This window comes from Miscanthus floridulus, chromosome 19, assembly GCF_019320115.1.
Source record: "Miscanthus floridulus cultivar M001 chromosome 19, ASM1932011v1, whole genome shotgun sequence".
NCBI classification, from domain to species: Eukaryota; Viridiplantae; Streptophyta; class Magnoliopsida; order Poales; family Poaceae; genus Miscanthus; species Miscanthus floridulus.
In genome coordinates, this window is record NC_089598.1 from 53,530,826 (window position 1) to 53,544,570 (window position 13,745).

Sequence of the window (13,745 nt, forward strand, 5' to 3'; positions counted from 1 at the left end):
ACCGGGTCCTCTGGCTCAGTAGGACATGGTGAGGTGATGGCAAAATCGACCTCTCCCAACGCAAGTTACAATTCATACTTCTCCCACCACACACGGTGATTGATTCCGTTGAGTGTCGGGATGTTGGCAATGTTTACAATGCATTTGCCTCCTGAAATCACACCAGAGTAAGTAAGAAACATTTATACATAAAATTTCATGCTTTAACTCAATGTTGGTCAAATTAAAACTTATAATTCATCCATGCAAACATTTTACATCACCGTTGGGCAGAAGTAAAATTAATGCACAATTTCTCATGGATCAAAAATTATAATATTGTTATTAACAACGTTGGTCAGAAAATAACAATATCATAATCGCATCAAAATTATTAGAAATTCATTTCTCTTAAAATTAAATTATCCCGTTGGTTCAAATTTAATCAAAGAGAACAATAATTATCATGCACAGCGGAAACATTAATAATCTTTTCATATTATTATTTTCCAGAAGCACTAAAAAAATTCACTGTTTTCTGAGCAAAATATCGTTGGATAAAATTTGCACAAAAAATTGTATCAAAATCATTCAAATTCATCAAAAATATGCATTAAAATTGCTCCTGAAAAAAATAAGAAGATTTTCTTCTTCTTTCATTTCAGGCCAGCGTGGCCCAGCTCGCCCAGCAGCGCGGCTCGGCCAGCAGCGCGCGCTGCAGCGGCCCAAGATGGCCCAGCATCCGCACGCTCGCCTAGGCCGCACCCAGGCCGCAACCTGGGCCTAGGTCGGCAAAGTGCCTCGGCAGCGCACTCCCGCCTGGGCCTCGAGTTGGCCCAGCGAATCTCGACCGTCCGTCTTGATCCGACGGCCGAGCGTCCGTTTCGCGCGGATCAAAATGTCGCCGTGGCCGGTGCCCTAAAAAACCCTAGCGCATTCGTCCCTTCCCTTTCTCTCTCTTCTTCGCCGCTCTCTCTCATCTCTCTTCAGCCGCAGCAACGAGCCGCAACCGAGAGCGAAGGAACGGGTGCTCTAGGGCGCCGTCACCGGCCCCCTCACCGGCGCGCGTGCTCCCTAACGGGTGAGCATGCCACCGTCGAGCGGCCTAGCCGCGGCGCCCCTTGGCCGAGCCCAGTGAGCAGTGAGCCGAATCGGCGCTTCTTCTCCCACGCCGGTGACGGTGAGTCCGCCCCCTTTTTACCTTCTTCCCCGTCCTTTCTCTCTACTGGGATTAACCCATGGTGGGGATGGGGAAAAATTAGGGTTAGGGTTCGATTTTTGCCGATTCGATTTTCTGTATTTTTGGATTTCTTTTCTTTTTCGTTCATCCGAATAGGAAACTAGGGTTAGGGTTAGGGTTTCGACCCTCCTTTCTTTCTTCTTCCCCTTCTTCCCTCTTTCGGATTTGGGTCTAGGGTTTTCTTTCTATTTTCTTTTCCCAATCCGCATCAGATCGGTCGGTTTCATTTCCTTTCTTACCCCGATCTGATTTCTTGTCGAACCGTGGCTCCGGTACCATTGTTGAAGTTTTGTTTTAGTCATATTCATCAGATCGGGATACATAGTAGTAGAATAGGAATAGAATAGGTGTTTGGGATTTACATGAGAGGCAGAGAGAAGGGGAGTGAGATGTGGCAAACCATCGAAAGCCGTAGTGGTGGAAGCTCCGGCCGGGGTCTCATTGACGGACACCATCTGTGCGCCGGCAGCGACGTTCGGTGGAGAGGGAGGAGTCGGCGTTGTGGCGTCCTCGGCGGTGGCGTGTGCGTCGAGGTGGCGTTGCCGGCGTCGGTGGTGCTTCCCGTTGCTGGCAGCGCCCCTTCTCAAGATCAGGTCTAGGGTTAGGATGTCGGTGGGGTGACTGGCGGCGCGGTGAACCTCGTACTGCGAGCCCCGGCCCCCACCTTTCCTTTATAGCGCTGTGCGACGGGGGCCCACCAATCATGTAGGGTTGGGCGCCCTAACAAGGCCCAAAAAGGCCGTTGGGCCTAACTGGTGGGAGATCAAACCTAACATGAGATGGTTCCTCAAATCAAACACACCCAAAAATTTTAATTCTCAAATGTGCAATAATAGATATCACCCCATGCAATGTTCAAAAAAAACCTACTATAGCTCTGATTAATGACCACAAATCATTTTTACCTTCCACCTGAGAGGCTTGACATTGTGCCAACACTCATTGCCAGCTGTGGGTATGAAATCAAGGAAGGATCGAATCCCCTATTTTCCATAAAGGCTAGCATGCTGATGCTTATATCTGATGGTGTGAACTCTGGCAACTGCATGTCACCATTAAGGTATTGAATTACAAGATGCATACTAGGCCTTGCACTAGCAAATGGTTGTGAGCACAAGAGCCCAAGTTTTAAAACCAGGCGTGCCGCATCTATGTTGCAGTTACCTTCTAGCCTCTTGTCTATTGTCTCCACCAATGATCCTTTCTGCCAATGGTCAAGTACCCAATCAACCAACATAATACGCTCACCTAGCTCATTTTGCTTAACAGGCCTATGCCCACATGTCACTTCAAGAAGGAATGTGCCAAAGGCAAACACATCTGTAAGTGGGGATGCCTTACCCATGCGTACCAATTCTGGGGCCAGGTAACCCATGGTGCCAACCACACGTGTGGTCTGTGGGTCTGTGCCATGGTTATATGACTTTGCAAGGCCAAAGTCTCATAGCCGTCCATTGAATTTGCTATCAAGAAGCACATTGCTTGCTTTGATGTCTCGGTGGATTACAACTTTGTCCCACTTCTCATGAAGGTATAGCAAGCGACATGTAGCTCCTTTTATGATGTGAAATCTTGTAGCCCAATCCAGTGAAGGTTTGTCATGTTCACAATATAGGAACTTGTCAAGACTACCATTTGGCATGTAGTCATATACCAAAAGAAGTTCACTTTTTCGCCTGCAATAGCCTAGTAACTGCACGAGATTTCGGTGTCGAAGGTGGCCAATGCTAACAATCTCAGTGATGAACTCTTTTGTTCCTTGCTTTGAGTCATGTGACAACCTCTTCACTACAATTTCTAATTTAGATGTTGGAAGTATGCCTTTATACACCTTCCCAAATCCTCCTGCACCCAGCACATTCTTATTCTTAAATCCTTCAGTGGCAAGGAACAAATCTTTGTATGTGAACCAATGTGGCCCAAACTCAACCTCCCAATCTTCCAGTAGCTCATTATTTGCAATTTCCTCCGTGCAAGTAAAATGAAGGCGGTTCCAGTAACAAAGATGAATGATGCAATGGCTGTTGGAAGAACGGTCATCAGGACCTTTGATGGTGACCTAGAACCGACACGAGGTAACTTTGGCAGCTTGGTGATGTCAATCTCTAGAGTTGTATTGCCCATACTGAAACTCCAACGAAGCTAGCAATATTTTGAGTTAATTACTCCAGTTGAAGATGAGAATCCAACGTATGCGGTATTTGTGAGAACTATTGAGAGATTGTAGATGGCTGAGACTAGTGGCCTATTAGGTTTAGCCATTTTAATGGGAGCCAAGGTTACATCGATCTATGTGGTCCCTCCATCATATTCCACCCACACCTGCATCACCTCACGACTAATGAGTGACATGTTCTTGAACATACCATTTTTGTCGTCATAGAAACCAGCACCCTGGGATTGTATGGAGTGGAGACTATTAATATTAATGCCAATGTGGTTGTCGTTGATATCCTTGAACTCACTGTTTTGTATGGTGTCAAGCTCAACTGCAAAGATATGGTTGCTTGCATTGCCATTGTTCTGATCATTGAGGAGTCCTAAGTACTGGGCTAGAAATGCACCAGAGAAATTCTTGTTTGTTGTGACTAAGAAGGCCATGCCATCTGCACTCTTGTCAGGGTAGGCAGAGGATGCTGAAGATGAAGCTGACTGAGAAGGATTTCACATTTCCACCAGGTGACTTGCGGAAGTGCAGAGGAGTTGGGTAGAATGCATGGCCTTTGAGATTAAAGCTACCGTTGGTTAGCTGAAGGATTCCATCAGGTTTGATTGTGGCAGTGTCATCTAGGCTGATATTTGCTTCTCTGAAGCTGGAGTAGATGAATTTTTTTTGGGTTCTGGAGTAGATGAATTGATCATCAGCGATGATGAAGGATGTAAGGTTGAAACTAGAAAGGTAGAAAAGTTGGCATAGAATGAGCCACTTATGTTTCTTTTAGGCATGGGTGTAACTTGTGGTAATTCAAGAAAGATGCAAGAGCAAAGTATTTTGTAAGCTACTTGGGGGTTTGCAGTTGTCGTCTACCTCTAGGTCTCAATTTGTCACTAATATATAGTGGAATTGAACTGGTAAGGTGTTTAGTGTTTACTTTTCTTCCAACACCTATGGTATTCAATAAGAGAGTCACTGTCAGTGGATGTTGAATTAGTACAATTAGCTATTTGTTCAGGTTCAAACATTTGCTGGATACTTTGACATGTTGATTTTTTCTTACATTTTCTTTGAAAGTTTCATATTGTGAGGACTTTTTTCTCTGAATGTACTAGTGTAGGCTCTCTTGGTTCTTGCTACCTGCAGAGCAGGTACAGTCTTTTTTTATGGATGGGTAGCTATCACGTCTTTTAGTTTAACTAATACATTAAGACCTGACTTTCAATGAAAAAGTTGATTGGTCAAAAGTAATTTGAACTACCAAAAAATCCCAACACTACTTTCATAGTTGATTTTCATAGCTTACATAGTGGTCATGTGCTTGTTCATTAGGTTGATCAACATGTCTAGGATCAAGTATTTCTGTCTCTTGGAACAATTTTTTGAGAATGAAATTTCCTTGTCCATTGTCTATATGTCCCAGTTATTAGGAATATGTCAAGAAATGCATGCTGTGCTAGGATTTTTGTTGAATTTACAATCACTGCTTTCAATTTCCACTGATCTCACTGACCATGTCTGTGTCTGTCATATCTGCTCCCCGTGTTTAGTTTATCTAGATATTGGCCAGTTAATATGGTCGAAAGAAATTTATTATGCGAAAAATACAACTTGTTCATACTTTTTGATGTATGATATGAATCAGTTCTGCCATGGACTATGTATGTATCACTTAATAACCAGATGCCTTATTGGCACTGGTATCTGTCAACAATATTCATGTACATGTCAGATTATTGATTCATTAAACATTTGTTTCATTCAGTCAATATTTCATTGGTGTTTACATAGTCAAGCGTCATTTTGGTTACGGTCTTGCAGGCCTGGCCAAAGATTGAGGCTATTGAGGTTCAATGGACGAAACAATCTGGGCGAACACTAAGTAGTCTAATATTTAGAAAAGCAATAATGTTCTGAACTTAAGAGGCAGTGTCCTGGACTGGTAATTATACCAGTAATATGAATAGTATAGTGGGTCCCCATAATTCCAGTACCCTAACCTGATGCTTTTATATCTCTATTGATATCTTGTTGCATACATTCATTCTTTTCTTTTCGTGCTATTTAATACAAATATATCCATAGTCCTATGGTCCTACACAAACATACCCTTAATCCAACAACTCAGCTGCTGTTCGTTGCCTCGCTGGTCTGTCTTCTAGTTTTACATAACAAATATGAATATTCGACTTTTTTTTAGTATGTTGAATTTACAAGTTACCCTCATATGATTTTATAATCTGTAAGAATGATTTATACATTATCTCAATTCCACACCTCGTATGGTATGTGGTTATGGACTTATGGTTCATAAGACTTAAGGGGAGCGCTTAATCTCAAATATTAGTGCAAAGTACATATTATGTTATGATCTAGTGTGTTTCTCAAGTCAAGTTCTGGACCACAAATCCCTTTCTGTCCATCTACATGTCCCACTTCCATCTCAAGAAATGCTCTGATTGAGTCGTTACCATCAATGCAGTCACTTTCCTTGGTTTCATTGACTACGTCTGCGACTGTGATGTATTTTCTCGTTGTCTTGGAGAAATCTTGTCCAGTTATATGGAATTTTTTTTGAATGATAAGAAATGGATACATTTATGAATGAAAATGAGATTCAATATAATTCGAGAATCACAAATATGAATTTAATGAGCACACAAACAATGGGGTAATTTAGTATAAAGCAGACAAAGGAAGATCATAAATAAAAAAACAAATGTTAAGCGACTCTATTTATAGAGTTTACTTCATCTTTATGGATCATTGGCTATGTATGCATGCAAACATTGAAGACCATGTGCACTGTCAAGCCTCATCTCATCTAGTCATCTACCTCCTGAGATGGTAGATATTGTGCCAAAGCCTATTTCCGATGGACAGTGCATTATGAACTCATCATTCTACATCAAGGCTAGCATGGAAAAGCTTAGGTTTGGTGTTAACTCTAGTATTGGCATTTCTTTGTTGAGGTACTGCATGACTTGCCTCATCTTTGGCCTTGCACTAGTGAATGGGTGGGAGCATAACAATCCTAGCTTCAGTGCTAGACATGCCTCATCAATATCATATTCACCTTGAATTTTGATGTCCACTGTATCAGTAAGTGATCCTTTATGCCAATGTTCCAGCACCCAGTCAACTAACATTACCTGTCTACCTTCAGTATTTTGCTTGATAGGCCTTTGGCCACATGTGACCTCAAGAATGAATATACCAAAAGCAAATACATCTGTTAGAGGGGTTGCCCTGCCAGTTCGTGCTAGCTCTGGAGCTAGGTATCCTATGGTGCCAACCACATGTGTGGCTTCTGGGTCAGTGCCATGGTCATACAATTTTGCGAGACCAAAATCACCTATCCTCCCATTGATCTCATTGCCGATGAGCACATTGCTTGCCTTAATGTCATGATGTATGATGACTTTCTCACACTCATGAAGGTACAGTAAACCAGATGCTACTCCTTTGATTATTCGGAACCTTTGAATCCAATCTAAAGTAGGCTTCCCCTCTTTACCATACAAGTACTTGCCAAGGCTTCCATTGGGCATGTAATCATACACTAAGAGGAGCTCGCCTCTCCGCCGGCAGTATCCCAATAACGGCACAAGGTTACGATGTTGAAGATGGCCGATGCTAACAATCTCTGCTATAAACTCCTTTATGCCTTGTTTTGAGTCATGTGACACCCTCTTCACAGCAACATTCAGTCTGGATACAGGGAGAATCCCCTTATATACCATACCAAACCCTCATGTACCTAACAGGTTATCATCTCTAAATCCTCCTGTGGCATCAAATAAATCCTTGTATGAGAACCTGTGAGGCCCATACTCAACCTCCCAATCTTCACGTAGTTCAGCATATCTTAGATTCCTCCGCACGAATAAAAAAATAATAATGGTTGCAGCAAGGAGGAGAACCAGAATTGTTATTGGCAGAGTTATCTGTAATGCTTTTGACTGAGCCTTTTGACCAAGATGAGGTAGCTCTAGCAGCTTGGTAATGTCGATTGGTGGAGCAGGATTGTTGATGCCAAAACTCCAACCAAGCAGATAGTGTTGTCCACTAACAGAGCCTGTTGAGGATGAGAAACCAATATACGCTGGATTAGCGATAACTGTTGAGAGATTGTAGGTAGTAGACAGCAGTGGCCTCACTGGTTTTGTAACATTGTGGGGAGCTATGGTCACATTGATCCAGTGGCGGATGCACGATGCGGGATAAGGGGGAGCTAAAACAATGGAGATGTTGATTTGCATGAAGATTTAATGGTGAAATCAAGCTTTTACTACAGTGATTAGGCTTGAAATCAAGTCATTAGGGGGGCTGGAGCCCCCCTAGCCCCCCCTTTGGATCCGCCACTGCATTGATCTGTGTGGTTTCTCTGTTGTAGTTCACCCACACTCGCATCATCTCATTGCTATTGAGTGCCAAATTTCTGAACAAACCACTTTTATCATCATAGTAGCCTGCATCATAGGATTGAATGGAGCGAAGACTATTGATATTGATGCCAATATGGTTGTTGTTGATGTCTTGTAGGTCATAATTTTGGACAGTGTCGAGCTCAATTGCAAAGATGTGGCTGTTTGGGTCCCATTGGTCTGATCATTGAAGAGGCCCAAGTACTGGGTTGGGAATGAACCTAAGAAATTCTTGTTTGGCGCAATGAAGAAGGCAAGGCCATGGCCACTCTCAGGATATGTAGAGAGGATGGCAAACACAAAGGATACAAAGAAAGACTGCACTGCACCACTAGCTGAATCATAGAAGAGCAGTGAACTAGGGTGGAATCCATGGCCTTTCTGCCGAACGGAGCCATTGGTTAGCTCAAGGAGGCCACTCGGCGTGACAGTTGCTCCACCATCGAGGGTGAGGTTGCTGCTAGTGAAGCGGGTGTAGACGAACTGGTCTTCTCCAGTACTAAATCCAGCAATACTAAGGCCTACGAGCAGGCTGAACAACATAATATTCTCGTTAGGCATGTCTGTTCCCTTCTTCTCCATTGATCATGCGCTGTGGTTTGCAGTGGCAAGCTTGAATGCACTCTGTTTGGCACATTGGCGGCTCTTAATTTTGCAGTGTGGTCACGCAACTTGTAGGTACTACTTATCCAGAACTTCTGCATGAGACTGACTTGGTACCAATTTGCATTGCTAAAAATGAAGTTTTTGTTACATATGACAATAAAATTGAGGTGGCTGACTCATGGGAAATATGCATAATGTTCCAGGACACATCATATCATGGATTTGATAAAAATGTTTCTTTCAAAATTTTCAATGGTGGCTATTAATAGTCAAACTGTCGTTTTTGGTAGGAGTCTTTGTCATAGTCAAACTGTCGGGCTTGTTCAGCTGGTATTAAAGTCGGCTGATAAGCTGGCCTTGGCTGATTTGGGTGGCTATCAAAGTTGAGCAAAAGAAACAAACTAGCAAAGCTCAATAATTTTCTGAACAAGGATGTGGCATCCTTGGTATGCATATCAACAAAATTTCTAGAGCCCTGATGGTTTGGTCTCAAAATATATTAGTGCATGGAACCAATGGTGTTTTTATATTTAGTATTATTTATTAGTATATACAATATGCACTCTGTTTGGCACATTGAAAGCTCATAATTTTGTAGTGTGGCCACACAACTTGTAGGTGGTATTTCTTTTTCACGAATACATGGGAGAGCTACATATCATTACATTAAGTAGATAAGTAACACAAGAAATAAACGCGCTTTTTACATCAAACCACGACCCTACCCAATAAAATCACAAGTTTAATATCTTTTAGCGACCTCTAAGTGGGCAAGACCTCTAGTGCCTGTAAGGCCCCAAAGGTGTGCCTCTTCAAAGATTTGTCTTAGTACTAGTTGGATGCCACAACTTCCAAGCTGTGAATACTATCAGTGAATTGAGGCTGTGATTAATTTCACCAGTAACCAGATTATTAACTCTCATCCACCAATCAAAGAACACCAGAAAGGTGAGAAACCCCAAAATTTCTGTATGAGACTGACTTGGTACAAGTTACATTGCCAAAAATGAAGTTTTCATTACATATGAATATGCATAAAATTCTAGGATATACCATATCATAAATCATGGATTTGTTAATGTGTTTCTTTCAATCCATTGAATTTTCAATGATGGCTAGTGGCTACTAATAGTCAAACTGTCCTTTTTGGTCAGAGTCTTTCTCATAGTCAAACAACTATCCTTTTGGAAAGAGCCTTGCTCGCCAAAGATTGATGGTGGCTATCAAAGTTGAGCAAAAGAAACAAAACGGGTAAAAACCAATAATTTTGTGAACAAGGTTGTAGTATCCTTGATATGGGTGTGAAAACAATTTCTAGAGCCCTGATGGTTTGGTATAGTGTAACACCCCGGAATCCACAGACACCCGGGATGCTACTAAACATCACCAACAATAGCCACACATCGCCAATAAAGATTTTGGCAGCACTTCCTTTGTATTTAAAAACAACGCGGAAGCAAGATATACATATAACCAAAAGAACCAAACTAGCATTAATGAACATCCTGGCACCATGAGATGCTCCAACAAGAATAAGCTTAACATCCACACTTTAAACATTCACTCTCAATTAAGTCTAAAGAACATAACCAAATTATTATGAATTAAGACACGAAGCCTCTAAATAAAGAAGTGTGTGACATGTAGCTAATCCCCTTCCCTTCTGAGCAAGCATCAAGTACCTGGATTGAGTAAAGCAAGGGTGAGATGAAACATCTCAGCAAGCAAACTTGTTTTGACTAGCCATTTAAATCACAAGTTGAATTAAACATCAATTTAACATAGAGTTTTCACTTGACATGATATCAAAATAAAATGAGAGACCTCCAACTTGGAACATAGCTAGATGATGAGCTTCATAAAAACATAGATATATCACTTTAATATTCTTCATGAATGCATATGAATGCAATGCAAAATGTCTCCTGCCTGCACACCCAACAACGTGTGGAGCATCCCACGATGCTACCGTTACGGTCGTGACCATAGGTCAACGACATAACTTCCAATGCAAATGAATGATGCAATGCACTTGGCATGCTACAATAAAATTAACATACACCATCAATGATACTTCAACTTCATCTACAGGGTTGTGGGCTAACCACATATACCAATATAGAATAATAACATCACCATGAATAAATAAATAAGACCACAATTAAATAAGATTAAATAAACCAAGGTCACAAGGTTTGGATATTAGTGGTATGATATTCTTATAGACAATAAGCTGTAGGCGATGAAAATAACAAGCCAAAACGGTAGCAAACCACCGCTACATTCAATTGCCTCTTTACCGAAGGAGATCAAAAGCACTAGCGATGTTCTGAAGTGCTACCACCTGATACAAGCAATACTCAGTACAAGCACAAACATACAAACAAGTACAACAACAAAAACACACCAGAGCACCCCAAACCCGACATTTAACCATCTACCGTTTGCGCTAACGATCATGACAGCAGCACTAACTCTTCTCTTTTTCGTAGACTTTATACCACATATCCAAAAACTCCCAAAATTAACCGCATTATGTAAAACTCAGTTATATACGACTTTTGTATTGTAATGTTTCGCATCAGATGTCTCCAAGATGGTGTAATTAACCATGGAACTTAACTGAATATTTCTGACGTCCAAAACAGTACATCAAACTTCAAAAATTCATAACTGGAGATATACTAATTCAAAAATATATAAAATTTACCAATCTGGAAAGCTTAACAAAACTTCTACAACTTTTGTTCATATCAAAAGATTAAATTCTTCCATTACGATGTCCAAACACTGCTTAGATCCAAAACTGTCCAAATTCTCCTTGCTGAAAAAACAGTCAACTTGTAACATCGATATCCCCAAAACTATAGGTGCTATAATGGTGTTCTTGGTGTCCAGAGAAAGATATTGAAGTCCTCTACAACTTTGTCTACAGGCCCAAAATTTATTAAAGCCTCTAAGATGCCCAAACATAACGATGAACAGGGACTGCTCATTCTGACAGAAATTTCATAATATGGACGAAATTGATTTTGAAAATTACTCCACTAAACCCCATCCGAACAAGCGCTTTAATCCAGAAAACTTGATCAAAAGAAGGGGATTAATATTTGCATTCTCACCTAGGGAAACCACAGCGAGCACGACGCCGAAACTCCCGGCGACTATTCCTTCCTCCCCTTCTCTTGACCTTCTCGTCATCTCCAACTCACAGCGACCCTCGCCGCTACGAACGTATTGCTGTTCCGATCTATGCCATGGCAAAGCCCTCACGGACAGCAAGAGAAGCAAGAGATCGATGGGATAGCCAAGACATGAGATAGATCCTAAACGGTTTTGCGGGAGGAAGAACGGGCACCACGGACGGCACCGATGACGGCGGCAGCAGCGGCGAAACCTCCCCTCCTCACTCCTACCCTTTTTTCCCTTGGGTGTGGCACAGGAGATATGGGCAGCGGCTCCTGGCCTGGCTGCACACGCCACTCGTGGGAATAGAAAACTACGGCCAGAAAAAAAAAAGAGAAAAGGTCGGACTCGACCACACCTTTTGGGAAATAGTGCCATAGAGACGTCTGGAGGGGGAATTTTTTTTTTTTGATATAGTGCCATTGAGACTTTAAGGGACACAGTATATGTGAATTTTTCGGCACATGCATGGAGTACTAAATGTAGACGAAAAAAAACTAATTGCACAGTTGGGTGAGAAATCGCGAGACGAAACTTTTGAACCTAATTAGTTCATAATTAGACACTAATTGTCAAATACAAACGAAAGTGCTACAGTAGCCAAAATCAAAAATTTTTGGATCTAAACGGGGCCTAAATAGAGGAGCATCATCTAGTACCCACGTAACTTCTCCGGAGCTATTTAGTCCTCAAAGTTTTAATATAAGTCTTGGTGGCCGTTTTAAGCCACTATGCTAGAACTATTAATCACGACAGGGGTGTCATTGTCGGTTCATAGTTTCAACGTGTAGCATCACTGGTTAGCCTAGAGGAGGGCGAATAGGCCTATTAAAATAAAACTTGAATAACTGTCAAATTCGACCCGAGGCACTGCCACACAGCGGCACTATTGGGTTAGAACAGTGGCACTACCACACCTATAGACAACTTCGAAGCACAGTTCAAAAACTATGTATGGATGCAGGGGATCACAGATCGACAACTAGAAGTGATAGTAAGGTCACACACATGTAGATCGCCCACAAACCCTAAAAATCAGCTTAACACAATATGAAATGCAAGTGAAGAAATCAAGCACATAGTGACACGATGATTTATCCCGTGGTTCAGCTCGCCACTAAGACTTGCCTAAGTCCGCATTGTTGAGGTTAATCACCAAGGCTTAGGGCTTTACAACCCTTCCTCGTTCTCAAGTCAACAGACTTAACTCTTAAGATGAGGGGTGAGTTTACTAACTTCAAGAGCGGATTACAAACCTCCTAGGGCTGCCACACAAGTTGGCAAGCTCCACGGATGATGCTTTAGCCGGCTAGGAGCCAAGCTCCAAGAGTAACAAACACAACCGCCAGCCAAAACGTGAACCAAGTGCTCTTTAGAGTTGGAGAATAAGTGGATCTGCTCTCTATTTGAGTTTAGTATCTTTTTCTCTCAAGAATTGATGGGGAAATAAAAGGAAAAAGCTTGAGAGCTCTAGGGCACCAATGGAGGAGAGAGAGAGAGTGAGCACAGTATATTCTATGTCGGTCTAAATGAAGAGGCGAAGAAGAGGACCGTTGTGAGGGAAGGGGAGAGGTATAAATACCTCTCATGGTCCCAACGGTCAGATAAGTCACAGCAGTGCCGCTCTGCGGCATAGCCGCGCCTCTGGTATGGCACTACCGCACTTAGCTAGACAGCAAAGGTGTAAGGAGGTTTTGAGCTGGCTGTCTTGGCTAAATTTTGAGGATGCTTTTGTGTAAGATTGAGCACTTGGTTGCACATGTTGACTTAAGCATTGTGTCCTTGTTGGTATATATTAACGCACACAGAATAATCTGTAAGCGCACGGATACCGATGTAGCACTTCACCAGAAAGTATTCTAGAATATCGAACTCAAGGAAATGTGTGTGAGAATAACTAAGTCTAACTTAACCCGGAGTAGCAACAAGACTTAAGATAACAGGAGTATAAAGGAGATTGCTAAGGTCTTCTAGTTCTAACTTCGATAAGCTATATCTTCTATTGTTTAATTTTGGGGATATTACTAATAAAAACACAGGCAAAGTGTGTTTCCTATAGTAACAAAGTCCTGCTCGGCCTACAAACGGGAGGTGGACTATAAAGGATTCAACGAGGTTATAAGAGTCATCCTCGCGAGCTACCACCAATCCG

General features: G+C 41.9%; 2 pseudogenes; both read right to left on the minus strand.

Annotated features, from left to right (window-relative positions):
* Positions 1 to 2,120: 2,120 nt before the first annotated feature.
* Positions 2,121 to 5,176, minus strand: LOC136528599 (L-type lectin-domain containing receptor kinase SIT2-like; annotated as a pseudogene).
* A 1,101-nt stretch (positions 5,177 to 6,277) lies between these two features.
* On the minus strand, positions 6,278 to 8,564 carry LOC136529329 (L-type lectin-domain containing receptor kinase SIT2-like; annotated as a pseudogene).
* Between the last annotated feature and the right edge of the window lie 5,181 nt (positions 8,565 to 13,745).